We start from the raw sequence: 27,325 nt of genomic DNA, 5'->3' as shown, positions 1-27,325 counted from the left end.
CAGTTGGCAGGAGATCTCATCAAATTTAATGAAGAATCATACATTCAATGATGCAATTCAACTTATTCATTTTGATGAGAATCAGCATTTAAAGAAGTTACCATAAACTCTGATTTTTTGCAGTGCTTTTTTATGACAAATTTATCATCTCTGTAGAAAATGTCTGACACTATCATACAAATTGTAGCAAAAGAAACAAAAAATGGTTGTACAGAATTAATGTTCATTTAAATATCTATAAAAAGAGTTGTTCATATAATAAAACATTATGATGCACATTGTAAATGTAAAACATAACTAAAGTACAAGGACATAAAAAAATATTTAATTTTATATATTTAATGATTTTTGAATAATAATATTTCTTATGATAACACTAATAATAATAAGTGTTGAATACTAAGCACTTAACATATTATACATGTATGAATATCAATAATAACAGTAAAAAAACAACAGTTCAACCAACAAAAGAGATCCAACAAGTACTAGCAATGGGAATCAAATCAATATGACCCAAGAGTGATTCAAATAACACTAGTTGTCTATCACACATTCTGTCCAACAAGCAGTCCAAACAACACTGGTGGTCCAACCAACACTTCCAGTCCAACCATTTATAATTGTTCAACCAACACGTATGGTCCATCCAATATAGCGGCCCAGTAAGCAATAGATGCCAAACCAACAATAGCATGTCAGGTACTAGCTGTCCATCACGTTGCTACCAATCTAGCAGCCCAACCAATTGTAGTGATGTTTTTCATTGAAAGTAATGATCTCAGTAGATAACATCAGCATATTTGAATCATATCTGTAAAGAAAGGAATGGAACATAAAAAGCATATTTTTATAAATAAAGTAAGTTACTCTCAGACTTATTTATGAATGGGTTTTAAGACAATCTGGAACCCGATTTAATTCCAGGCCTAGGGGTATGCGACTAGTCCGGTGGCCATCATAATATTTGAAAATAACAAATGATTCAGAAGACTACACAGGTGACAGCATGACATAATTACTCTAAGTAAAATGTTTATTACATAGTAATAAAATACACACAGCAGTATAAATATCATAATTTATATTGATGATGATTTATTTATGTTCATTCATAAGACTATTAGTTATACCTGGTAATGTACATACAGATTCCTCATTAGATTATGACTGTCAGATAGTAAAACAGACTAATGTATTATTTGTGTTAATTTTCAAAACAAATGTTTTAGAATAGATGAGAATTTGTTGTTTATAAAACTCCAATACGAATAGTAACTGCAGTCTTTTCTGAACCATCTACCCCACCCACCAGCACTAACTGTCCAAGTAAACAGTCAAGCGATTTATAGCTCATGACATTCAAATAATATCACAATAATGTAATATAAACTCATTAAAATGACAAATCTAATAATAATAAATAAATTATAACAAACCTGGAATGATAATTTGTCCGTATTTATCGCTGTTATTGTACTTCGTCATAACCCGGAAATAAACCGGAAGTCACCATGCCGCAAACGATTATGGTCTATTGGAAAGTCGAGAATTTCAGGTAGAAATTCCCCATCGGCTAGTAATAACCCATCGTTTTTGTTCCACTTCTCAACTTGACAGTAAGTCTAATTAGCACATTCAAACTCCGATATGGGCTTGCCGTAAGCCTTGGCCTACTTAAGACTACTGATGTTATCTTAAGCCACGCCGTGAACTTTGCTTGGTGTTCACGCTTTGTTTAAATGAAACGTTATAATTTCTTCGTTATGATAAAAAGAGCATAAAGGAAATGGCTTGAGTTCAAATATGGTGAAATCCTACATGTAGCTTATATTATACATTTTCTTTAGTTATATTAACACGTTTAAAATAGGAGGTCTAATAGGTCCGTGTATATACCGTCTTTTCGTTTTTCGTTTTTTACTAATGAAAGTAAAAATCGAAAAAGGAACATACATATCCTTTTTCGATTTTCTAATGATTGAAAAGAAAATCAAATTGATAGTTTTTTCCTTTTCCGTATTTTAATTTTAACCCAAACAGATTTCAGTCGGCATTTTGAATATAAATATGTGTTATTTTAAGATTGTTTCAATATATCATTGATATCTACTGGACATATACAAATACTTGTGTATTTCTAAGGCAAGTTTTTTATCAATGTCGTACGAGTACGTACATAATTAACCTTTTTATACAGTGGTGCTAATATTGTTAGGAGGGTTGCCGGGCAAATATTTGAATGGCTAATGCGTGGGAAGGGATCGACCCAATCATACGAGCAACGATGCCTTTGTACGCTACTGTCTCTGATATTGTCAGCAAAATTAGTAATATTTTTAGTGCATGATACATAAAGTACCTCCTAGCATTTTGAGATTTTCTGACATTCTTAAACTGCAGTAATTCATAGTTATTTGATGCTAGATGGTAGGAGTGACTCACTTGATAAATCTTAAGAAAAGAATACAGTTTAAGGTTAATTTCCACTAAATTGTTAACGGGTGATATGTCTCGAAAGCAGAAGACCATTCATTTGAAGTGAGTGTGCCTTATCACACTCAAACTGCTGTTTGTGAATACATGTATATTAAAATAAGAAAGGGTTGAATGTTATATAACCATGACTTAGAACATTATCATTTTGAGTTTGGTTGAATTTTGACAATATAAGTGCATTAACTCCGTACAGAAACTTCCTAATGACTTTTTGTTATCCTGGTACGGATATTGACATAACAATGCTCAGTTTTCAGAGCGAACAATGCATTTTGGCCAGGTGTTTACATAGACCCGTACCGTTTTGATAAACAGCCTATTCGCAACACATTGTATTACATTGTCAAGAGTGTGTGGAAATTATTGGATACGTGCAAAGATGCGCCCTAAAGTGCAACCATTCTAAGGTCTCTCCCTGCTAGTAATATGCTTTTCTAATTGCTGGACATTAATTAATCTGTATTTATTTAGTAATAGATGACCGCATTACGACCATGCCTTGATGTCTTATTATAGTTCCTGTACACATTCAAGTACCCTTGATTCCACCGGATGATCATGTGCTGATCAAGTTTTTATCTAACTTGTACAGTTTTATGTACACTTGATAAGATTGTTTGCATTTCTAATATCAACATGTGCGAACAAGCCTAGTAGCTAAATCTATAACATTGGCCTTCTTAAGCTAGAGACACAATGTTAAGGATGTACAGTTTCTAGTACAAGTGATCCAATGTTTACATTAAATAATCAGATATGTGTACGAGTCCAGGAGTCCCTGATGCGACGCAAAGTCCAAGACCTAACCAAGCACAAAACGAAACACAGACAACCGTAAAAAAATCATCATCATCATTGTCATCATCATCATCATCATCATCATCATCATCATCATCATCATCATCATCATCATCATCATCATCATCATCATCATCATCATCATCATCATCAACATAATCATCATCATCATCATCATCATCATCATCATCATCATCATCATCATCATCATCATCATCATCATCATCATCATCATCATCATCAGCAGCATCAGCATCATCAGCATCATCAGACCAATTTAAGTTCATATGGTTATTTTTAATTAGTTCTGTAATTATTTTTTTAGCTCATGTTGAATTGATTTTTATCTACGAAATTATTTAGTTTTATATTCGCTGCGGTAATTGTGCCATTTCAAAGAGAAGATGAAAGTCAAATCACATTTTTGGTTTTTATTAATTGTATGTACTGTTTGAATTGTTGTTGTACGCATGCATATGAGAAATTATTATAGTACAATTCTGTTAATCTTTAGTTTTATTCTCGAAAATAATAAATACTTTTATTTTGAGTAAATATGTTGAAAGGGAATTCGTGAAATATATTTTAGCGACTAGTTCACTTTGTTGTTTTATGAGTTTCATTAAAATCAACATTTAGGTAGAATGTGCACACAAAAGCAAATTATTACATTGATGATTTGGTTGAGTTTAAACGATTAATTTATCTGCTTCCATTGTAGACAAATTTAAAAAGAAGATTTGGTTATCAATTACGAACCATAATTGACACATTTTAATTCACAGTATCGTATATTGTGGAAAGATCGAAGTTGCAGAGAGCGGACAACTGCAAATTGAGACCCTTAAAATGAGGAATAAAGGCGATAATAGGGGAGGAATTTTTTTATGCCCCAATGTAACCATTTATATTGAATTTATTCATACTATTTTGGTTACAATCAGTCTGTCAGGATGGTGTGCATTTATATAAGTTTTATGAAGCAAAGTAATTTATGATACATCTGTTCATGAATTATGATCGAAAGCAGGTGGTTTAGGCTATTTCACTCTTAAGGAAAAGCAGGTTGACTATGCCAGCCTTTAAATTTACCTAAAGCTGAGAAATAATCAGGATAATCGGTTAATGCATTTGTCATTGTAACATAATGTGATGCATTTTCAGCGGAAGAGTGTTTAAATCAGATGAGGATAAATAAATGTAAGTGGCAACACCACAAGGCATTTGAAGGTGACAGTGACAATGGCAGGACTGTTCTGCAAGCATCACAACAATTACTACAATATACAATATCCCCCAACAGTTGCACCATCTCTACAGGTATACACCATTCTTAACCTTTGTTTACAAGCAAAGTTCAAGTATATAATCCCCCAGGAATATGCGAAGGGATGTAGGCAAATTTTATACAAACAACAGAAAAATAATTCACATTTAACAAAAACCCAATTAAAAATTAATAATAACAAATTCCTTGTAAATGCATTTTGTAAATACCCATATCCTGAAAAAACTTATCTCTACCTACGTATTGATAGTACATGCACTTATTTCAGAGGCTGTCCTGAAATTCCGTCGTTTCTCACGACACAGGTACAAGAGATATAAACCGCCTGGATGGGGAGTGGATCGGACAGAGATGGTGGAAGGGAAATGAGGAGGGAAATGAGGCAGGCACCGGGATGAAAAATACAAAACAGTATTATGTTAAAAACCCTTAATTTTTAATGCAGGAGCTTTAACTAAAGTATTGTTCAATGATATAACTCTTATTTCAAGTCGTATTTTGTTTGTTCATTTATAGAGTGACAGTCTGTGTGTATTATGACATGTCTATGAATTATAACAACATTTTGATAATACTGTTCAGGGGTATTATCCAAATTCCGTGATAACCCCTTCGTTTAAATATTAAAAGGACTAATAATAAAAAAATGTAATATCAAATGGCTTATTTTCTTATGTAGGAATTTGTCAATATATAATATGCCTGTAGGTTTACGGTATATTTTCTCTGCATTTTGTTTTATCTCTGAAGACAAACCAAGACCAAATCTTTTGTTTACCTATCATGTTCTGTTGTCATTGAGCATGACAATCCAGCTGAATGAGAATAGGGACGAAATATGATCTCGGCACCAAGCTGGTTAAATGTCGGCTATTAAAAATATGCCGACATCGGCCCGAGGTCGAACCGTGTTGCACATCCGACATCGGCCCGATGTAAATGCTAATGTCGGGCCGATGAAGTGTTCCATATCGGCCCGACATCGGGAATATATAAAATGTTTACTTTGTAGCTATTTCTAAACCTACGTCTGAGTCCATATCGATAGATGGCGTAGCAATAGTGTCAGTGTCCTTGGATCGTTACAGAAATGTTACGGCTGATTTTGCAACGTTAAACATTCCGGGACTGTACTGGTATTTTCAAGAACTGATTCAAATTGCAAAGTGTATACATTTTCTATTATCATCATCATTATCAAATCTCTGATGTTTGTGAATGCCGTATGAGTTAGTGATAAGAAGAAAGCAAAGTAAACACTCTCAAACGCGGTACGAAAGGGCAGTCATAATCTTGAATGTATCAAGAGGCAGGCGCGGATTCTTTTACGCTATGGCATGCAAATGGAAGTTTAAGTTCCGTAAGTATTAATCTCATTTATGGATCTATAACTTAGGTTTGGAATTCGGCGATGAACATTTTAAAAGGTAATTCCTGATCTAAAATCGTTATAAAATCATTTATTTATATAATAAGTTAACGGGAGGCTCAAAACAGCATGCACTACAAGGCCTGATGTAGTAGACCAGGCAAGCTGTTGCCTGATTAGGTGGCTTTTATATTTAAGGTCTTAGTCACGGCTTTGTCATAGAGTGAAGCTAAGGGCTCACTAATCGCAGAACCAATGGTCAAATTGACAGAGACAATCATTGAAAAGACAATGAAAGACAAATAATTAACTGATTTAGTAGAAAAATTCCCCGTCCCAGCCGACGTCCCAAATTTGAATCATCCAAAAGGAATCCTGAAATATCGAGGATTTGGAAGCCAAAACGCATTCTGTTTTCGATTTCAAAAGATATAGCAATTTTCACTTATACCTATGGTACCTATCGCGCAGGTCATTGATGGTTTGGTTGCTTGACAAGATTGCCAAGGAAAAACAAATTTGGATGCTCTTATGACAACATTAGTTGATATTGTGGAAAATGCAGATGCAAATGCATACAGGCGTGAATCTATCAAGAGCAACTTGAACGATGAAAATCAGGCAATATATATTCAAATACCAATCATGTCATTCAGATGTTATTCGCGGACAATAATACTGGCCAGTTAAAATCGATTACTGAGTTGCTCAAAATTTGAATAAATTTCCGTGTAGGGAAATATAGACATACACCCTACATGAAAGACCGTGCTTTCCATAAATCAGGTCCTTTTAGGACACCGCCCATAACCACCAGGATTCCCTCAGACACAGAGGGGAGGGCACATCATCAACGAGGATAGGCCACGGGAGAGTCCAATGTGAATCCCAAACAAAATACAAGACATTAACCTAAATCTGCGATGCAACCGACGTGAGTCACTCTTACATTGTTTTCATTCACTAACAAGGAGGCAGACTAAATCAGTTTGGTACAAAATGGAAAAAACTGACCACTGACAAGCTGTTAGACACTGTCCATGGCTGTACCATTTAATTTACTGAAATGCCAAATCAGACACATGTACGTGAATCCAAATTAAATTCAGAAGAGTCAGTAGTGCTGGATGGTAAAATAAAGAATAATATTTACTTAACGGAGTCATTTAGCCGCCAGAACATTGTGATCGAGAATTCATTTCGACAGTGTTTTAGACCCAAATATAATGGTACTTATAAAGTGATATTTAGTTTAAAATACCTTAATGAGAATGTCGAGTACAAACATTTTAAATTTGCTCTCGGCTTAAAACACCTTGTTGTTTCACGGCGTCAATATTGAATTTTAAAGCTGCAAATTACACGGTGAACGTATCTAAACAATTTTGGAAATACATACGATTACCATTATAAGGTAAGCTCTACCATTAAACTTTTCAGGCGGTTTAGCCTGTGCACCACGGAGGCCTACCAAACTTCTCAAGCATCTGTTTTCATGTTTACGTATGAAAAGTTTTCAGTCTGTTGTGTATTTTGATGACTTGAATCTACAAGCTACTACTTACGCCGAAATACGCAAGAATTGCTTGCAAAGATAGGCTTCATTATGAACCATGAGAAATATATACCGTTTATACCGAGACAGCAACTTGTCTTTTTTGGAATTAATTCTCCATTCAATGACTATGACCATTTCACTTTCAAAACAGAAAGTGCAAACTATAACGATAGCTTTACAAACATATTTTAGAAATTAACGCTGAATTACTTGGGTTAAAAGCCGAAAAACACATCAAAGTAAGAGTTGACAAGTCCACGGTAGTCGCATCATTTGGGTGGTACTCGCTCAAACCAATACATTGCTATGTAACGTGCACTTTAGTAATATGCTTGTCAGCATGATATAAGGCTAACTGCGGAGCATGTACCAGAAAAATTCAATTACCTTGCATATAAACTAGCAGAGTATTTCACGGCAATACAAGGATTTCACAACAGTTTATTTTTCAGACTGATATACCTTTTTGCTATTAGGCTGAATCACCAGAAAGGCTATTACTTTTCCTTTATATAGATCCAGGATCTGTATGTGTAGATGCATTTCATGTTGACTGGTCCAAATATGGACTTTATGCTTTCACTACTCACTTTTCAGTCTGATAGACTGAAAGCTATTATTTGCCCACGACAAGGCAGAAGGATTGCTAGCTGTCCGTTGCTGATGGAAATGTGTTTCGAGTCAATGTAGCGAATTCCAACACAAAAACTCCTTCTTATACTGGCATATACAAAAGACAAACAACACCCTTTATACCAGAAAACAAAAGGTGTAAGTACGCAGTGTGTCGAGGATTATTACCAAATTCAAGGTCTTTCAGACAATGCAATTGCTGTTGTTATAACGGAGGAATTCAGCAGAAAAGCAAAATAAAACGTTTATCAATAAGTTGAACATTTATTGCAGTGTAAATAATGTTTCAGTTTCCTAATATGTTGTTTCACATTTTATTAATTTCCTTAAAATTTAAACCTATAGTCATGCGCGTAGACTGTACGCAAATACACAAGTGCGTAATAATTTTTGTCATACCAACAAACAACAACCCGCATTTGAAATCAACACCGAATGAGGATAGGAGGTGAATGGGTTAAAATGCTCTTCGTCAATGAACTAATTTCGAACTGCGTAATCCCAAATCGGCCCTAGCTACGCATATGAGAGCGATTGACAAACAATGTGATTTAGTTATGCGAGTATGTTATTTCCTCCTCTCTTGTTTTACAAAACAGTTAATGCTCGGTGGGTAAGTTCTGGATTGATGAAAGGAGCATTTAGCGTGCCCCGGCCCTGCTTCGCTTTGTACACAAATGGGATGTCTCTGTGGTCATAAGATATCTCAAAAATCAGTAAACAACAGATAAGCTGATTTCTTTAAAACTCTGTATGCTAATGGCTCTTTTTTCTGGCGAAAGAGCCAAGGCCTTACAGCTGTTAAATATTAAAAACATACGGTGGATACGGTTCCAATAAATCAATCAAATAAGTAAAAAAGATCGGTCAATCATAGCCAGCCAATTATATCTAGAAAAGATGTGCATGATCTTCAAAATGTAAATTCAATAAGTTTTATAATAAGCAGTTTTTGACTGATAGCTGATGGACTCAAGTGCAACACCCATAAGGATCCCTACCGTGTCAAAATGTAACTAAAGCACTTTCGCGAAAATAGTAATAATTAATGACCGGTGTCCGCTCACGTAAAACTTTTAAAAAATGAACAGTGGTGATCCTTTGGAGAATCTCAGTGAAACTTCACCCTACAGGTTAATCTTATTTAAGGGTCTGCAGCGTTGCAAAAGTTGATTGAGGGACCAAAAGTTTAAGTGTTTTAAATAATCAACTTCTATCTAGTTTTGACGTTCAATTTTTAACAAAAATGACTTATATATCCGATGCAACATAAAAAGCTGTAATTAGGAGCTAATCATTTTTTTACAAAAGAATATTTTATCAGATTTCCAATCAAAAAGCATTTACGCTTTCCTGGAAATGTCTTAATACAAAGAGAAAATGTGTGTGATTAAAAATGATCGGAACAGCTCAGTCAACAATGTCGTGTGGCTATGTGTTGACTGCAGCTACTTTTAAAAAGATACTTGCATTTTTGTAATCCGGAAAAGAATATTATCCTCGAAATTTCATTATTATTCTGAATAACTTTCTTATTTGACAAGACGTCATCAAGATCTCTCAAGACATTGTTCAATTAGTAGTCTGGGGCATTTTGACATAAAAACGATGTACTTATGTTGAGAGACATTTTCGTAATAATGTGAATGCTTTTTAGTCCAAAATCTGTTAAAATCTTCTTTTGTAAAAAATGTTGAACTCGAGGCCTACCCGAAACATGTGACCAAGAATAAGAGTCTCACCCAAAAAAGATTGTTCCTCGAAACTTATTTAAAAGTGTATTTGTAAAACGTTTTAGTTTTTGACCTTCCCACCCACTTTTGCATCGCTACCGGCCCTTAATCTATCAACATAATTGTCTAACTCGATAGCTCGCTGGAGATAGCCGAATTCTTTTACGATTGATGTTACTCATTCATTTTTTTTAATGACACTCGCATCGCACAACTACTCAGTTGTGCATAGGCGCCAAAGAGCATGGAGTAATTCAAAAATCAGTTTGATCAAGTTTACTTTCGCAATACTATTTGTGCTAGTCAAATAGATATATCAAATAGCTGATATGCTATTTTAATAGTTTTAAGACTGTATTTAGCGACATTGGCCTATCTGAAATGTATGAATTGCATGATGGCACTTGCTTCACAGTCATATAATACACCAAAAAAAGAAGCAAGAAAACACCATACAAGGAAGTGGCAAGCAATAAACAAGCAGCGCTCAGACAAGGATGTGGCAAGCAATAAACAAGCAGCGCTGGGGAATGTGAAACAGGTCACTCAGAATTATATTATGATAGGGCTACCAAAAAAACTAAATATGCCAGTTGTGGCGAATATTGTGCGATTTTCGGCTTTCATTATTCAAGACAACACACAAAGTAAAGTGAAATGTGTCAAGCATGATCGTGACGGTGTCATAATTAATGCAAATGGTAAATTGAAAAAGGGTTAAACTTCTTAAGATAACAGATGTATGGATATCGTTGGTAAACTTAGGCAAGTGTTTGTTAAAGTCTTAAAGACTGGGAACACTTTCTATGTTAAGCATAGAATCTTGGGCGTACCCACAGGAATTTGATTCAGTGTTTAGTCTAAAATGATATATTATGGTCATTTTATAACCAAATACTGACAAACATAATACTTTCGAACAAAGCCTGGTCACTCATACTATCCTTTAAATGTAATACCAACTACTACGTCAAATACCTGTTGGCGTACCTAGACATATTCAGATATGCACGAGCGTTCAAATCTATTAAGCCTACCCTTAAATAGCAAATGCTTAAACTTCAATCAGGATTAAATATCATAGAGAAATGAGACATTTATACATGAAACCTTTAACAGTTTAATTTTACAGAAAATTCATTTTTTATTGGTGTTCAAATTACTTCAGCCTACTACGTAATGAATGGCCATGCGCTGATAATTTATTATCTTGCATGTTCAGATTAAAGTTCACATGATACGATTGAAAGATCAAGTGCTGATAAATAATTATTTAACAGGTTCAGTTTCTTGTTCACTTAATATGAATGTTTGTATATAATATAATGTTAGAACATGCCCAGTAGCCCAAACTGTAACGATGACCCATTTAAGAGACACAATGTTCAGCATGTTTATTTCCTATAAAATTTTGATCATTTTTTCCATCAGTTTTTAAAATGTGTGTACAAGGCTTATACGATGGGTCTCTTAATATCAGTATCATCATCATCAACATTGTCATCATCATAATCATCATCATCATCATCATCATCATCATCAGCAGCAGCAGCAGCAGCAGAAGCAGCATAATCATCATCATCATTATCATCATCATCACCATCATCATCACCTCCACCACCAACAACAACAACAACAAAAATGCCATAACAACTACCACAGTAGTGCATACAATTAGTAGAGGTAGCACAGATTTTAATAATTGTTGTCCAATTGTAACTGTAAATGAGATATAGCCCCATCCCGTCTTCTATATACGCCCTCTTTATTGGAAAGCTTATGGAAACGCCTGATGCATTGCTATTTCGAGCCCGGCAGCAGTATTACTACTGAATATGACATTGAATTTGGGTTGAGTGGGCAAACAAGTACTCGATTAAGAAAGATACCCTTGGTTAGTAGTTTGTGCAACAAGTGCCTCCCATCAAGAAGCTTTAATTTCATCCACCTTTTACTTAGATTTCTTCCCAAACTTAAGTGAGAGTATATAAGATTTGATTAAGTAACATTTGTTTGGATCCTGTAGTATTTCCTTTAATATTTGCAATACGTTTAAAATATTATAAATGGGTTTAAAAGTGGTTTTAGTAACTTTCACTTTGTATCGAGGATTTAGCCCATTTATTGTAACGCCATATTATGTAGCCAATATGACGGTGGTAACAACATTTATATATAAAACGTGTCGTTCTACGTAACTTGGTTAAGTAATCTATTGTTCATATATCGGTCTGCCTTCTGCGCATGCGCGGAGTTATAATGGTTGACAATTAAGACTGAGGTTGTCTATAAAGCTTACGTCATGAGCTAAATTTTAAACTAGATGTGTAAACAAAACAGCTATTAAATCATGTTGGTTCACAATTAAAAGTTTATTATTAAAAGTTTGTGGCAATATTAAAAACAAAATGTTATTTACTTTTTTTTTTAATATGCATTTTTATAATATAAACAGCCAAGCCAATCAAACGATTTCAGTTGATCATCATGAAGAAGAAAACTAACAAAGTTCATCCCAGTACAGTATGAAAATATACCTAGGTAATCATAATAATCTAAGTATCAACATTTTGTTTATTTTAAACGAAAAGAGCCATAAACGTTAATGGTTCAGTAATTTTCCATTTTCGGTACAAACTTCTATCATTTTTATTTGCTTTTTAACCTATTCTCAAAGCCTTGAGAATTTACCATCGCCCGACACTCGTTAATTCAGGCTCATGTAATAGCGGTTTAATTTCGCTCCGAAAAACATTGTGACTACGCAAACGATTTTGGGTTAAATGCGAACACCAAATAAGTTCATTTTGACATAATCTGGTGAAAGGATTCACGGCCTGCGGCCTCACTACGCTCGCTCCATTTTTTGTTGATTGCCAAAATTATGTCTTACATAGATGAAGCACTTTTGTTATATTGCTGTGTATTCAAAACAGTTTAAATGCGTTACCACAACGCGATCCTTATTTGTATGTTATCATACGCAGGAGACAAAAGAGTTAACAATTACAACAGTTACAACATACAATTCAGTATTAATGCGACATTGCATCCCATTTATTAATCACATGATCAGTATTTAAGTATAAGGAGAAGTAGAAGTAGAAGTATAATTATAAATACAAATATAAACATACCTGTAATTAGATGTACCGGATAAAGACTGGGGAGGACCCTCAACCGACATTACTATAAGTTTCCAAGTGAACTTTCATGTCAATATGGTATACGGAAATATCAATAACACTAAAAAGCACGCATTTAGTCTAGCATTTGCTGAAATGTTTCCGAACCATCACATCACGTTTTTAAGGACTTTGGCGAGGAGGAGCACTAGCTAAGTTGCCTCCTAAAGAGCAAATACTCTTTAAGTTTCTCCCTGCTTATCACAGGTTATTTTAATCGCTGAGAATGTTTGTATTTATTTAGTGATAATATTACACCATCATATGAGTATCATGTGCTATAACTTATTATCTTACATGTACAGATTCAAGTTCACCTGATACGATTGAATGATCATGTGCTTATAGGTTATTATCGTACAAGGTCAGTTTCTAGTAAACTTTATATGAATGTTTGCATATAATAAAATGTTAGAACAAGCCCAGTAGCCAAAACAGTAACGATGACCCTCTTACGAGACACAATGTTCAGCATTTATATCTTGTATTACACTTGTATCATTGTTTCAATCAATTTATTAAATGTCTGTACAAGCCCAATACGATAGACCTCTTAAGATCATCATTATCATCATCATCATCATCATCATCATCATCAGCAGCAGCAGCAGCAGCAGCAGAGCAGCAGCAGCAACAGCAGCAGCAACAGCAACATTTTTCAATGATATTATGCGCTTGTCAAAAACAAAAAAGGAAACATGAAGGCAAAACACAAATCGATAAAGGACCGTAATTTTCAATTAAGCTCAAATGGACTAATGTAACACAATTGTATGATGACCTCCAACCATCGTGTAAAATATACGGTCCACCGTATGAAGGGTATATCATCTATAACAGAAAAACAAAACTTGCCATAAAACTTTTACCAAACTTTCATATACGGTCAAGAGTGATAATTTGTAATGAGGATATTAAGGAGTTATAAATCATAATTGAGTGATGGCCTTGGACAACTATAAGAAGTTTGATATTCGTTGAATAAACGTTATTAGAGCTAACTTTGCCTTAAAACCTGAACCAAATGTTCGATCGAGGGCCTTAAATTGTATATAGGATAACATAGTGTTATTTAATATAATCGCTCGATGGCCATCAACCATTGTAAGAAGTATGAAGGAAATTGAATAAAGGGTATAGAAGTCATAAGTAAAGTCCCAACCTGCCCTAAATCTTTTTCCTGATAAAATTGCCCTTAAACTTTAATCTAATTTCCCAAGTCAATCAGATGTCGCCCACAAACAAAATGTTCCCGACTTCAACTTGCAAATTTGGATTGAATTGATTGATTGATTGATTGATTGATCGATCGATTTTTTTATTTTGTAAGTGAATTGCTTTGAACAACTTAATGAGTGTTAGGGTGTGAATGTGTGTGTACGTGCATGCAGCTGCACATTTTTTCCGTGGAGTATCAGACCTATTTCAGACATTCTGCCACGAATGTGACGGGGTAAAAGGCCATTTTATATTTCCCTCTGTTACTTTGGTGATGTTTGGTTAAATTGCCTCCGCCGTGTTACTATGCCACGCTTTTTGGCCTACATCATCAAGATGGCCCTTGGCATTTTCTTTTACATAATTCTACAAGAGTTCCTTCCTTCTGCATATGTTCCTGCATCAAGTTAAAGCTTTTTGCGGTATTAAACATTGTTATGATACTTCTTGTGACGTTTAGCTCTTCTTGAGGCTTCTGTCGAGTAAGAAGATACTCCGTGTTTGCACTGGGTGACACAGGCTTCCCAGTAATAGTTGTTAACGTCAGACTCATTTAACACGGCTGTAGGATTCTGTGAATATTCCAAGGCTCGTAAACACTGCCAGAAGTCCGGCAATTTATTTTTAGTTTTACATACTTAGGTACAGAGTTCACTTATACAAGCAATTTTAGTTTTAAATGAACAATATTCAACTGGAAAAGGACTGAAGGCGTAACATGTATTATTAAATACTGTATAAAGTTAAACTTTACACCCAACACATTATGTCAATTGTGTGATGCCTTTTTTAGCTCTTTCTATGTTACCCATCAGAATTGTTGAGTTTTAAAACATATTAGCAAATTGAGAGACTGCAAATCTTAATTTGAGCAATGCATTAATGGTGTATAAAATTGTTAATCATATCTTGACTATGAAATTTATTTGAATATTCTTTCAGATAATCTGAGGACATAATTATATAACTAAATTAATAATATCCGCCCACTCATTACAAATACATACTGGCAGATATGCACGTATTCGAATTTCCCACGAATAACGATATTGTCAATGCTTTGACAAAAGCGATTTAAAAGATAAATACAATTACTAATTTGCCCATGTTTTAATAAATATAGAGCAAGATATCGAAAGAGGTATATAGGGTTAGACCAAGTATGTTGATATTAATGGAACTGTTGAAGACAGAAAATAATACCGTGTTAAGGAACCTTAGTCTGTATTGTTAACGTGCATTTGAATATAGAAATACTATCTTAAACAATATTGTTCATTAATATTTATGCGAAAAGCTAAAGTAACAAGCTCAGTAGCAAAAATTTAAACATAAACCCGGTTTAATGGCACTGGTTAAACGCCAAAGACATAGAACATAAAAATCAAAAACAAGAAACATGGAAGAACAGCACAAAACTCCACAAACAGCACAGTGAAGACATACTTTATATAAAAAAAACTAGGTATGTTTATCAAGAATTGTTAGGTACCGCCTTGGAACGGTCTGTAAAATGTAAATTTACTGGGGGTTTAAACCAGTTTATGTGCACAAACCTCACAATCCAAACAATCCTTAATAAAGATAAAACGCAAAAGGTTAAATTTATCAAAGTATGCATTATCTTGAGGAAACTTAACAATAAAACAAATAATAATTAACTTATAGGTTAACCCTAAGTACTTCTATGATTAGAGATCCCAACTCTATCTGTAAAAGTGCGTAAATATGTATATTCTAAATGTATAAAGTGCGTAATGGGTGTAAACTATATGTATAATGTGCCTAATTAGGTGCGATCTAAATGTATAAATTGCGTAAATTGGTGTGGAGTAAATGTATAAAGTGCGTAATTGCTGTGATCTTAATGTATAAAGTGCATAAATAGGTGTGGTCTAAATGTATAAAGTGTGTTATGGATGTGAACTAAATGTATAGAGTTCGAAATGGGGGCAGGTTAAAACGCGTGATATGGGGATTAAACCTAATGTATTACCATAACATGCAAACTAAGTTATATATATATATATATATATATATATATATATATATATATATATATATATATATATATCTACTACAGATATTAAGGTGACCATATATATATTAATCTAGGCATTATGGGGACCGTTGGATTAAGGCGACAAAAATTGGTCTCCTTAATATTTTCAGTCCAGATTTAATGTATCAAATGTCAATAAAAATGTCCATTGACAGTAAGTTGATAAGCTTGAATGTTTATTTACGAGATCATTTCATTGTTTTAAATATTATTCTCTTTTAATATTAAAAAAAATATTCTTAAACTGTTGTGTTAGTATATTTGTGTATCCATAAAAATAGCTATTAAGGCGACCAGGGAAAAAATCATAATTTTGGTCAAAAATAGCTATATACTAAGCATTTTTTATTTGTTTTACTTTATTTAAAGCTTATTGTATATTATCCCGAAGTTTCATTCCATAAAAAACAGAAATGAGGAAATTCGATATTTCGTGTACCATCAGCATCCAAATTTTCAAGTATACAGAAATTTAACTTTCCGGAATATAACGGAAATTTTCGGGTACCTCCGTGGTACCATCTCCGTGCAATTATGCAGTATGGCGTTCATCGCTTACAGAAAGAGAATGGTAACTTGGTAAGTGTTTAAAATACATAATCAACGTTTTTTCGTTTATTTTTATGACTTTTGTACAGTTGTATAAATCGTCCACCCTTTGGATGAAAAGCAAATGATTTATCCGGATTTTGTTCATCCGAAACTAAATCACTAGTATCAACATCCGGTGTAATTTTTGCTTGTATTTTGGAGAAACTAGATTGATTTCTAGCAAACTTGGTTTACCACTACTGTACATCGTCGCTTATTATTATTTGGTATGTTCCAATCTAAAAAATGATTTGCTCCCATAACATCTCAGATTTTAATAAATAAAAGACGAAAGGATACAAATGCCTTACATTTTGTTTGTCAATGTCATGTCATTAGTCAGTCTCATCACCTTTGAATAGCAGAACAGAACGAACACTATCACCAATTCGTATTGTGGCTTTTTGCATGTGTCTTAAATTCTCATATTTGATAATAAATGCAACAATAAAATATTTCCCTTATTCTGCCACAGTTATGCACCAGTCAATTGTAACAATGGCGCCCAGGTCTTGTTTATACCGGGGATAGCAGGGGAAATGGGCCATGTTTTTACCTTCCAGGTGGACCGGCAGTGCTGAGTGAATGCGGTGTTATTGTTTTTGCGCTGATAACAGGGAATGGGCCTAACCTAGGATGTCCCCAGGGGCATTTGACGGGGATCTGGTCATTTCGTAACCTTACCATTTCGTAACTGCTGATCTTGGTTATTTCGTAACCATTCTGTTAGTCAATTCGTAACCGTCAAGTAATCAATTGACCTTTCGACAGCGGCTTCTAAGCCACGCCCCCTGATATCAAGGGAGCGAACTCTGTCTATGTCCGTCAAACAAACGAGGAAGTAATGGCGTCTCGCGTCGTTTCGCTTTCCGATATTCCTGACAAATTATCATAAATGTGACATTACAATGCGAAAAAAATAGAAGTCAAAGGAATTTGTAACTGGCTGCTACATCGGAAGGCTCGATATATCTTTAGAAAATGACGATATCTAACATTTACGGGGTGAAATCTATCCAAGTCAGAGAAAATCGGATAGCCGCCATGTTGTCAACATTGACATCGATACAAAGGAAAAGCGTGTGTGTGACGCATACTGTAAATGCAAACAAGGGTAAGTTTAACTTTTAATAACACCGGTCCTTCTTACAGTATTGTTGAAACAAAGATTAAATCATCGCACAATATGAGTAAATCATAAATGGCCCGAATGGGGAACCCGGAAGTGACATTAAATAACAGTTACTTGCCAGCTATACAGTATAACCTTGTATTCTATAGTATGAGCAGAAATGGTTTATTGGGGTTATGCATAAAAAGTTTCAGTTCTAAGCGATTGAACACTCCCCCTTATGAATAATAATGTAATAGTTGACAAGTGACAATCGTGGGTGATACCAATCTGTAACTTTTGCATTGCTCAAACATTCACATGCTTTGATTTTTGTTCTTACAGAAATTGTGGAACATGTTCACACACTCTGGCTGTAAAAGTAGACCTGGGAGGAAAAGTGCCCCCGGTGTGGGGCTCGAACTCACAACCACCAGAACACTAGCCCGGCGCTCTAACCAACTAAGCTGACTGGGCAGCTGGTTCTAACCCACACACACTACCCTCCCCCCATTTACCGGTTAAGGCTGGTGGAGGGTCTCCTGCTATTTACCGTTGACACCATTAAAGTATTCTGATTGATGGAGATAAGGAAGTCCCCTTATTATTGTCTTCAACAAGCCTACCGCCACAGGGGACCTAGCATAAGACCGGAAACCGCCCCCCCCCCCACACACACATGATATTTGCCAGTCCAGGCAATGTCAACCGCAAGAGAAAACCAGTGATGACAAGTTTTACAAATAAACGGTAGGACCTATTTTAAAGCTTTTTATAACATTTAGTTTTTACTTTGCTGTACAAAAGTAATGGACTATTTGTCCAGAGAAAAACAACAACCACAAAACATTAGCTAGTATCTTGTCAATATTTCATTATGATATACATGTAGAAAGCAAACATCAAAGGCAGTAGCATTTACAGCTAGTATTAAAATATTTAACAATACATGTAACTGATTTATTTTAATATTGGCATCTTTTATTTATTTCAGGAAAGTGTGGTCTTTTGAAGAGAGTTCTTGAAGTTGTTCAGCATGTTGTTTTGATGGATTCTTGGAAGGATGTACCTCTATGATGTTAGCTTCAGTTCTGGAGTATAACACCAGTTGTTGCATATTTAATATCAGATTTATTAAATACATTGTTGTTTTGCAAACATTACTTAAACTTTGATATTTCTTTGATGTTTATGTATGATATTGTAGGTGACTATCTCTTTATTGCAATGGCAAATATATTTTAAAATATATAGCATTAGCAGAAGTTATTTTTCACTGTTAAAGCTGCACTTTCACAGATTGATCACTTTGACAACTTACACAGGATTCGATTGCATTTATCATGTTTTGGCTCGGAGAAGTTTGCTTTGTGATTTATATATTAGGTCTTAATTTAAAGAATGCCAAAATAAGCCGATTCTGAGACAAAAAGTGTCAAACTAGAATTCTGTGAGAGTGCAACTTTAAGAATACTGTTAATCGAGTGTGCATGTGATCCGGACTCTGAACATTGGATGAACTATCATTAGATATTGTAGATTTACGTAAATGGCCCAAAATATAAGAACAACAATGAAAATACATGCATGTTTGACTTGTTCTTTATTCATAATAAGTCTAAGTCTTTACAGCACATGTTTGGCAGAATCAAGTTCTAATGAACATAATAATTGATTTAAATGTACAGTGAAATAAATTGTTTTATACAGAAAATAAAACCTTAACGATTCAGACCGATCTGTTCTCGTTTTGTTTTGGTGGCTCAAATATTTATCTGAGTTTTGGAGGAGGCCTAGCTGGTGTGAGCTGGTCAAATACAGTAGCTGCTTGAGGGTCAGTGTTTTCTTGATTGGATTTCCCGTCGACAAAGTGCTGATATGAAAATAAGAAATCTATGAAATGTGTCGGAATGACAGCTACAAAAGCCATTGTTTACATAGGAACCATACGAGTATATGAGATTCGGAAGCATGCGATGGTTCGGACAAAAATCGTGTTGTACGATATTTCCTGATTTACTTTGAAAGCAAAGCAGTTTATAAAAACTACATAACGGTATCAACAAAAATACCTCTATCTTGAATGAAATCAATCGTGTCCATGTTGAACCTGATATTAAATGGCCATTAATGCCGATTTGACAACACAAGCCAAAGCATAAATGTACGATGTTTATAGTTTAAAAATAGTAACACTTATTTAGGTCATGCACGGACAATTTCAGTATTAAATAAATTTTGAAATAAATATATATATATATATATATTCAATAGATAATATCTTTCAAAATGCTTTGGGTAGTAAATCGATTCTCAAAAAGTAAATATTGGAACGACAAAATGAATTACTACTACTACTACTACTGCTACTGCTACTGCTACTGCTACTGCTACTGCTACTGCTACTACTACTACTACTACTACTATTACTACTAATAATAATTATAGTACTTATAGTACTAATAGTACTAATAATAATTATAGTTTTAATAATAATAATAATGATGATAATAATAATGATAAAAATGTTAATGAATAATATTGTAAATGAATAATAATAATAATAATAATAATAATAATAATAATAATAATAATAATAATAATAATAATAATAATTATTATTATTATTATTATATAATAAAATTAATAGTAATTGTAATATTAGTAATAATAATAATAATGATAATACTACTACTAATAATAATAAGAATAATTATGATAATACTGATATAAAACAAACATTTGGAAAAGAACCACGAAGTAATTTTTTCTCGTAAAACACCGTTCGTGTTATGACAGGTAGTGATTAGTTAATATATAAAAGTCGTTAAGGTGAAGAACAGAATTTATTGACAATAGTTGCTTAATTGTTAACCATAAAATAAGATGTTTAAACCATATATATTTTCCAATAGTCTTTACACCGTAAAGCGACAGAACATTTTATTTTAAACTTCTTCACATAAATACACTTGGTTAACTCGGGGTTTTATCGAATTTGAAGAAAAGGGAACAACTCTCTTTGGTTTACTGAAACACCGGTTACTTCGTTATATTGAGTATAGAAAAACTATGCTGTAATTACATGCACATTTTAACAAACAAGTTTCTACGATTAATACATTTGCTGATTTATAACAGAAGCCATTAACGTATGGACATTATAGAGTGATCAAGACGACAAACCAAGAAGACACAGATTCAATATGATAAGTTTGTATATGGGCATTTATTTAATGCCGTAACAATAATATACATCATTTGTATCAACAAGGTAAATGTTGATGACTTATCTGGCGGCCAAAACCGCCACTAATATAAAAATAGTATAGAAATGTGCAAAATTGGCAGTAATGACACATTAATGAATACAAACATACAAACATTTAAAATAACACCCTTAATATACAAAAGTGGCTTTTAACACAATTCTTGTTAAATGTAAACAAAATATACAGAGATCAAATGGTTGATATAAAAGTTTAAATAATGATACAAGTTTGACTAGACAAAATGTATTGTATCGTTGGTGTGGAGGATTATGTGGAGGAGGTGGTTATTGATTTTTTAGCGTTTCACGCAAAGCTTGTTCGCTGAAGACAAAGGATAATGGCGATAGAGATTTCATTGGTTCGTTAACGTCACGTGGTATCCATCAAGCCAGGCAGAGTCTGGCAGTGAGACCTCGATGCACAAAAACGCTTGTCGGTACCACGAAACGATAAAATTGCCAAACCAATAATGAAATGGCCTAGCAAGCTACATAAATACTTTTATGTACCATAAATGTTATTTATGTATTATACCAGGCTTGGCTATTACTCTCATATCCCCAGCTAGTAAGTAATCAACAAACGACCAGGATAAGTTTGTATATGGGCATTTATTTAATGCCGTAACAATAATATACATCATTTGTATAAACAAGGTAAATGTTGATGACTTATCTGGCAGCCAAAACCGCCAAAAGAGAAACGCCGCCAGACAAAGGGATATGAGAGGTATTTGACTAGGTTGTAACATGTGTTTAAACAAGGTTAAGTATTATGCAAGCGGGTATAAGAGTCAGTTGACTAGGTTGTCACATGATATATATAACAGGTAGAGTATTATGCAAAGTGTAAGTTAACAACATAATAAATGTATGTACAACATGAATACTGCAATTATAGACTTGAAAGACAAGCTTTGAAGATACAACCAAGGAAAACAATGCATGCACTACATTATAATAATGACAATGCAATAAACAAACAAAAATACAATGACATTTCTGCTGGCTCTACCAGACAGAACAGCACATAAATCAAAAAAGTTACACTGTACATGTCACAGATCCTGGGTTGCTGGCTCAACCAGACAGACCCGAGCACACTGAAATACCGTCTTGGTAGACATGAGCTATTTCTGCTGGCTCAACCAGGCAGAACAGTACATGTCAGGCCTGGGGTTAACAATTATCCAGTTGGCTCAACCAATCTGAACGGGGGAGTACGGAATTCACCCTAATACGCACACCCGGGTATGGTCAATGAATGGATAAGGAGGTGGGACGGATGTACTTTTTATATGCAAACGATTTCCATTGTCCCAGTGCCTGAATGGAAGTGGAGGGTGTGTTAAAGGAGTATGCATGTGTTGCGCCCCCTATCCGAAATGAATGTGGAGTATACCTGGTGGAGTCAAGGCCACACTGCTCAACACACAATTTGAAACATTTCCGGAAATAACTGGTGGTAATCGGAGAGCCATTGGGCAATCTGTACACAGGCCCTGACAGAGGTTTGGAGTTTTTAAGGTATCGCAGCAACGCTTTAACTGGACAGAGTTGATGGAGATTTGATTGGCGTGTTAACGAAATCGAAGCTGAGTGACCTTGAGAGTGTTTGTAGTGTACCATTTTAATAGTTATCCCTTTGACTTTGTGACTGTTGTTTTGCAGAAATGTTAAATGCTGCCTTTGGATGACATTTGATGGCGCAGTCTGTGACAAGGCAATTTCCCCTAACCGAAATAGGCCAAAAATGCTGTCAAAAACATAGACTTTAACAGCAAATGCATGCTCCTGTCGGGGGAGATTTGAGCAATCGCCGAAACCAGTTGGTGAAGCAAAGGTATTGTGATGGGCAAACGCGCATCTGTATTGACTGTGCGACGGAACCCATGCAACATTTTCTTAATAAAGAAATGCTCTGCTGGATTTGGATAACCTTGCATTTTTTGGACATAAGTGATAGCCGAAACATACTGGGTAACGGTGGAGTACTTTAAACCCCTGAAATTGCAATCAGCCAAAAATTGCGCAAGTTGTGACGTAGAAGCAGGAAACAGCGGTTGGCCCGCATAGTAAGTGCCATGGAAGCGTGAATAGTTATTGATGGCATTCCGATAACTGAGTTTCGTGGACTTAGAAAGGGCATTTTCCAAAAGGGATAAAATGGCCGCATTCAAGGCAGAAGGAGGGAATCCTCCTGATGCAGAGTTGCCTCTGTGTTCATGTGTGGCGCTAATCTTTTGAACTTCACGATCTGTGAACGAGACAAAAGATCTGGTAAGATGTTTTTTGAGCCCTGTATATGCACTGCTTTCACAAGCACGTTATTGTTCATGCATGACAGAACTAAACGCCTTACCAATGACATAACGGAGGGGTCCTTGCCGGTTTGTGTATTAATAATGTGGACAACTGCATGGATGTCTGTGTGGAGCACAACACAGGAGTTTGTAATGAGTGGCCCCAAAGTAGAGAGTGCCATGACGATGGGAAACAACTCTTTGAAGGTGATTGTATGATGGGACAAATGTGGAGGCCATAAGCCATGGAGCCAATGTGTTTTGAAAATAGCTCCATAACCAATTGATCCTGCGGCGTCAGTATGGAAGTGCAAAGAGGTGTCTGTAATCCAACGGTCTTCAAGCATAATATTTTTCCCATTGAAATGTTCTATGAATAGAAGCCAAGCAGACAGGTCTTTCCGACTTTGTTTGTTCAAGGTGATATAGTGGGATGCCTTGGTAACCTTCACGGTCAAATCTATCAAGCGCCGGAGGAAACTTCTTCCCGGCCTGACTACTTGGCAACAAAAATTTAACAACCCTATGATGGACTGGAGGCCTTTCAGTGTTATTTTACGTTTTTTAACCACATTAGACAGTAGAGTCTGAGACCTTAATTTGTGGAGTTTTTCCTGTGGAAGACGGGCTTCCATTGACATGGAGTCGAGTTCTAACCCCATAAAAGTAACGACTGTGCGAGCTGATTCAGTTTTCTCAACTTTGATTGGTACCCCAATAGACGAGCACATGACTTTAAAGCGTTCGAGGTAGCTCTGGCAAAGGGGTGAACAATAAATATCTGCGAATACGCAGAGGATGTTTAAGTCTTAATATGTACTATATATATATCCCACACAAACACGGAAATAAACAAGATATCAGGTAAAATATTAACTGTATATCTGGCCATTAATATTTCCAATTAAGAATCGGAAAACCAGGTAAGTCACAAAGATACCGCCGGATTGTGTAATAACAGATAACCAGCTCTTATAACTGTAATCTTACAATATACCTTACTGGTATCCACAATGGGCAAGGTATGATCAAACAAACAACAATATGGGCAGATTGCGGGGAATTCCCCCTACATGAACAACTTAAATGAATTATGTTGCATCACCGTGCATTCTTTTCAGCCACAATAGCAGCACGAATATTGTTGTATAATTTTCTGTGCCCGTCATCAGCGAGATGAACACCATCCTCGGAGAAAGCGCTCCCCTTGGCCACGTCACTCCAAAAAACTTTTGGCCGCCAAAACCGGAGGAGGCTGGCTTTAGAACAGTGCCGGGAAACGATGATGTTGGACTTGTTCACACGGTGGTTGAACCACTCTAAATCCACAGGATAACGAGTTGGAATCAATGGGTCAGTTCTGTGGAGGGTCGCACAATAGATTATGTTGTTCACTTGACACTCAAAATGCCGAGCATGCACAAGAGCAATAATGTTAGTGGCGACGGCGTCAGGAGTGATCGAAGAGTGATAGAGATCGTTCGTTCCTACCAATAAAACGACAATGTCTGGTTTAAAATCACGAATATCTTGCAGTCTGCTAAACAAATCCGATACTGTAGCACCTGGGTATCCCGTGTAACGGATATGCGACGAATCTTGTAGATTGAAATTCAAACTGTACCCTTGATGTCTATGTATAAATCGTTTTAGGCGATAAACAAACGAATGTCCAAAAATTTGTATCTTCCTGTCCGCCATCTTTATTTCTCGGCCGAAAGATGAGTGCGTGATCAATACACGACGATCTCCGAGGATTTTGCACTTTTACATCAATTTTAACAATAAAGTTGTACGTACTCACACACAAATTTAATAGCATAGTCAAAATAATTGATCAGTATATCATTGCATGGTGAGAATGTTTCTCGGTTAGCTGACATTTCCGATTTTAAAAGATTGAAATTTAATTTTAAAAACAACATATTTTGGTATTGCTTGATGATTCAGAGTAGTTTGAAAACAGCTGCTAAAACTGAACTAAAACTCTCGCTCATTTTTGTTCGTTTGGGGTGTTAAAAGCTTTTTGTTCGCTAACAATGTAAAAAAGACGAATTCGTCAAAAACTGTTATTTATCATTTAATTGATTTTTTGAGGGTAAAATAATTATAACATTTTATACCAGTTTTGGATGATTTTCGGGTCGTTTGCGGTGATTTGGTGTCGTTTAACGGACCCGTTGTTTTACGATTGAGGAATCCCGGCTGCATTGAATTTAATTTAAGCTGAAAATCTTTTGCTACGGTTAACTGACGCATGGGCTACGTATTCTCAATGTTGACTCTTTATTTGATCTTTATTCATTTATTGATTAATTATTCGATATTTGCGTATAAATTTCTTTTTGTTCTATTTGAGATCTCAAAGACCCCATTTTTTTGCCCCGTAAAACGGACCATGGGGTCTAGGCCATCCCCATGAGCCCTTACAACATTCAAAAACAGTAATATTCCATACAGAGTGCATGCAAATTAATAATTTTAACAAAAATGTTTAGATATTTGGAATAGCAGTACCTGTATATTCTTGCATGGTTATCGACATTTATATAATGCTTGTATATGTTTAATATATCTGAGTTTAAAATATTTTAACCTTCGAATGCAAAAGTGTTAAAATCATAGCAGCAGATAAAATGCACTTAAAAAGAGCCCTTTTAATGATTGAGATAATTATAAAAAATTACATTGTACTCGGATGATTTTATTATTATTTATTCAAGTATTTTTTTATCCATAATAAGATATTATTTTGCCCTCGAAAGCAAAATAAGTCAAATAAAGCATCGGATGTTTATCAGCAATATATATAAATAATTAACAGCTTAAGCTTAATAGTATAGCTGGTAAATACCAATACAAGTTTATATATGACTATTGTCATCAAGGTGTCTGACTAAATGTCATATATTTTAAAAAAGAGCCAAAAGGAGACATCAAACAATAAAGTATTCTTTAACTAGTTCTACTGACCGGTTATTGTCAAACCATTTTAATTAATCTCGTATCATAGTAGATATCGTAATGTCCAGTAGCATTAGCTTAACATCTGTGTGTTTCTGTTAATAATTTATACAGTTTCTACTTTTCCACAAAAGCCACTTTGTTTCTAACAGTATAGTGTTTATTATTTTGCATTTTGTTGGAAAAATAAAGAGTCCAAACAGGGCGGTAGATAGTTGATTTTTTATTTCTATTTGTACTGTTTTTAAGGCTATATTTTTAACAATCGGAATCATTTCCTGCTAAAAGTTTTGCGCGTGCTTACATTAGCAGAACAGATGAGTAACATTTTCTTGTCCACTATTGCAGATTTTACATAGTCCGTCTAAATAATTCTGATTAAATGCGTATACATTTCTTCGATTGAGCTGTGGCTCACTTTTGTTATCTCGGTCTGAGTTTGACATATCATAACTCTCTATTATAATGTGGCCATAAATACCGTGTTTAACAAAAATAACGGGTGAGGGACTTAATAGTCCAAAGGTATAGATGTCCGCCTTTCACTCAACATGTTGTTGATTTATTCACCTCTAGGGATTTCTATTCAGAGAGCAATTCTATAAGCTATCAGGTTTCGTCACATCGAGCTGAAAGAAATTAGATTAAACAACATAAAAACGATTTGTTTTATTTGGTTCAGTTATATTTACTCCAATACTGAAAAAATCACCATGTTTTGTTTAGCAAACTAATAAAACAA

General features: G+C 34.8%; 2 long non-coding RNA genes across 2 annotated transcripts; one reads left to right on the top strand and one right to left on the bottom strand.

Moving 5' to 3' along the window:
- Positions 1-17,240: 17,240 nt before the first annotated feature.
- On the top strand, positions 17,241-19,561 carry LOC128218014 (uncharacterized). Its single transcript, XR_008258301.1, has 3 exons — positions 17,241-18,048; positions 18,391-18,795; positions 19,040-19,561. It is a non-coding gene; the product is annotated as an uncharacterized LOC128218014 (long non-coding RNA).
- On the bottom strand, positions 18,812-20,270 carry LOC128218015 (uncharacterized). The gene is made up of 3 exons (XR_008258302.1): positions 20,118-20,270; positions 19,766-19,918; positions 18,812-19,136 (listed from the first exon to the last, which is right to left on the bottom strand). It is a non-coding gene; the product is annotated as an uncharacterized LOC128218015 (long non-coding RNA).
- Positions 20,271-27,325: the final 7,055 nt, after the last annotated feature.

The sequence above is a fragment of the Mya arenaria genome, chromosome 14 (genome assembly GCF_026914265.1).
Source record: "Mya arenaria isolate MELC-2E11 chromosome 14, ASM2691426v1".
Taxonomy (NCBI): domain Eukaryota; kingdom Metazoa; phylum Mollusca; class Bivalvia; order Myida; family Myidae; genus Mya; species Mya arenaria.
Note: the sequence above shows the minus strand (reverse complement) of the source record. Positions and strands in the feature narration are given on the sequence as shown.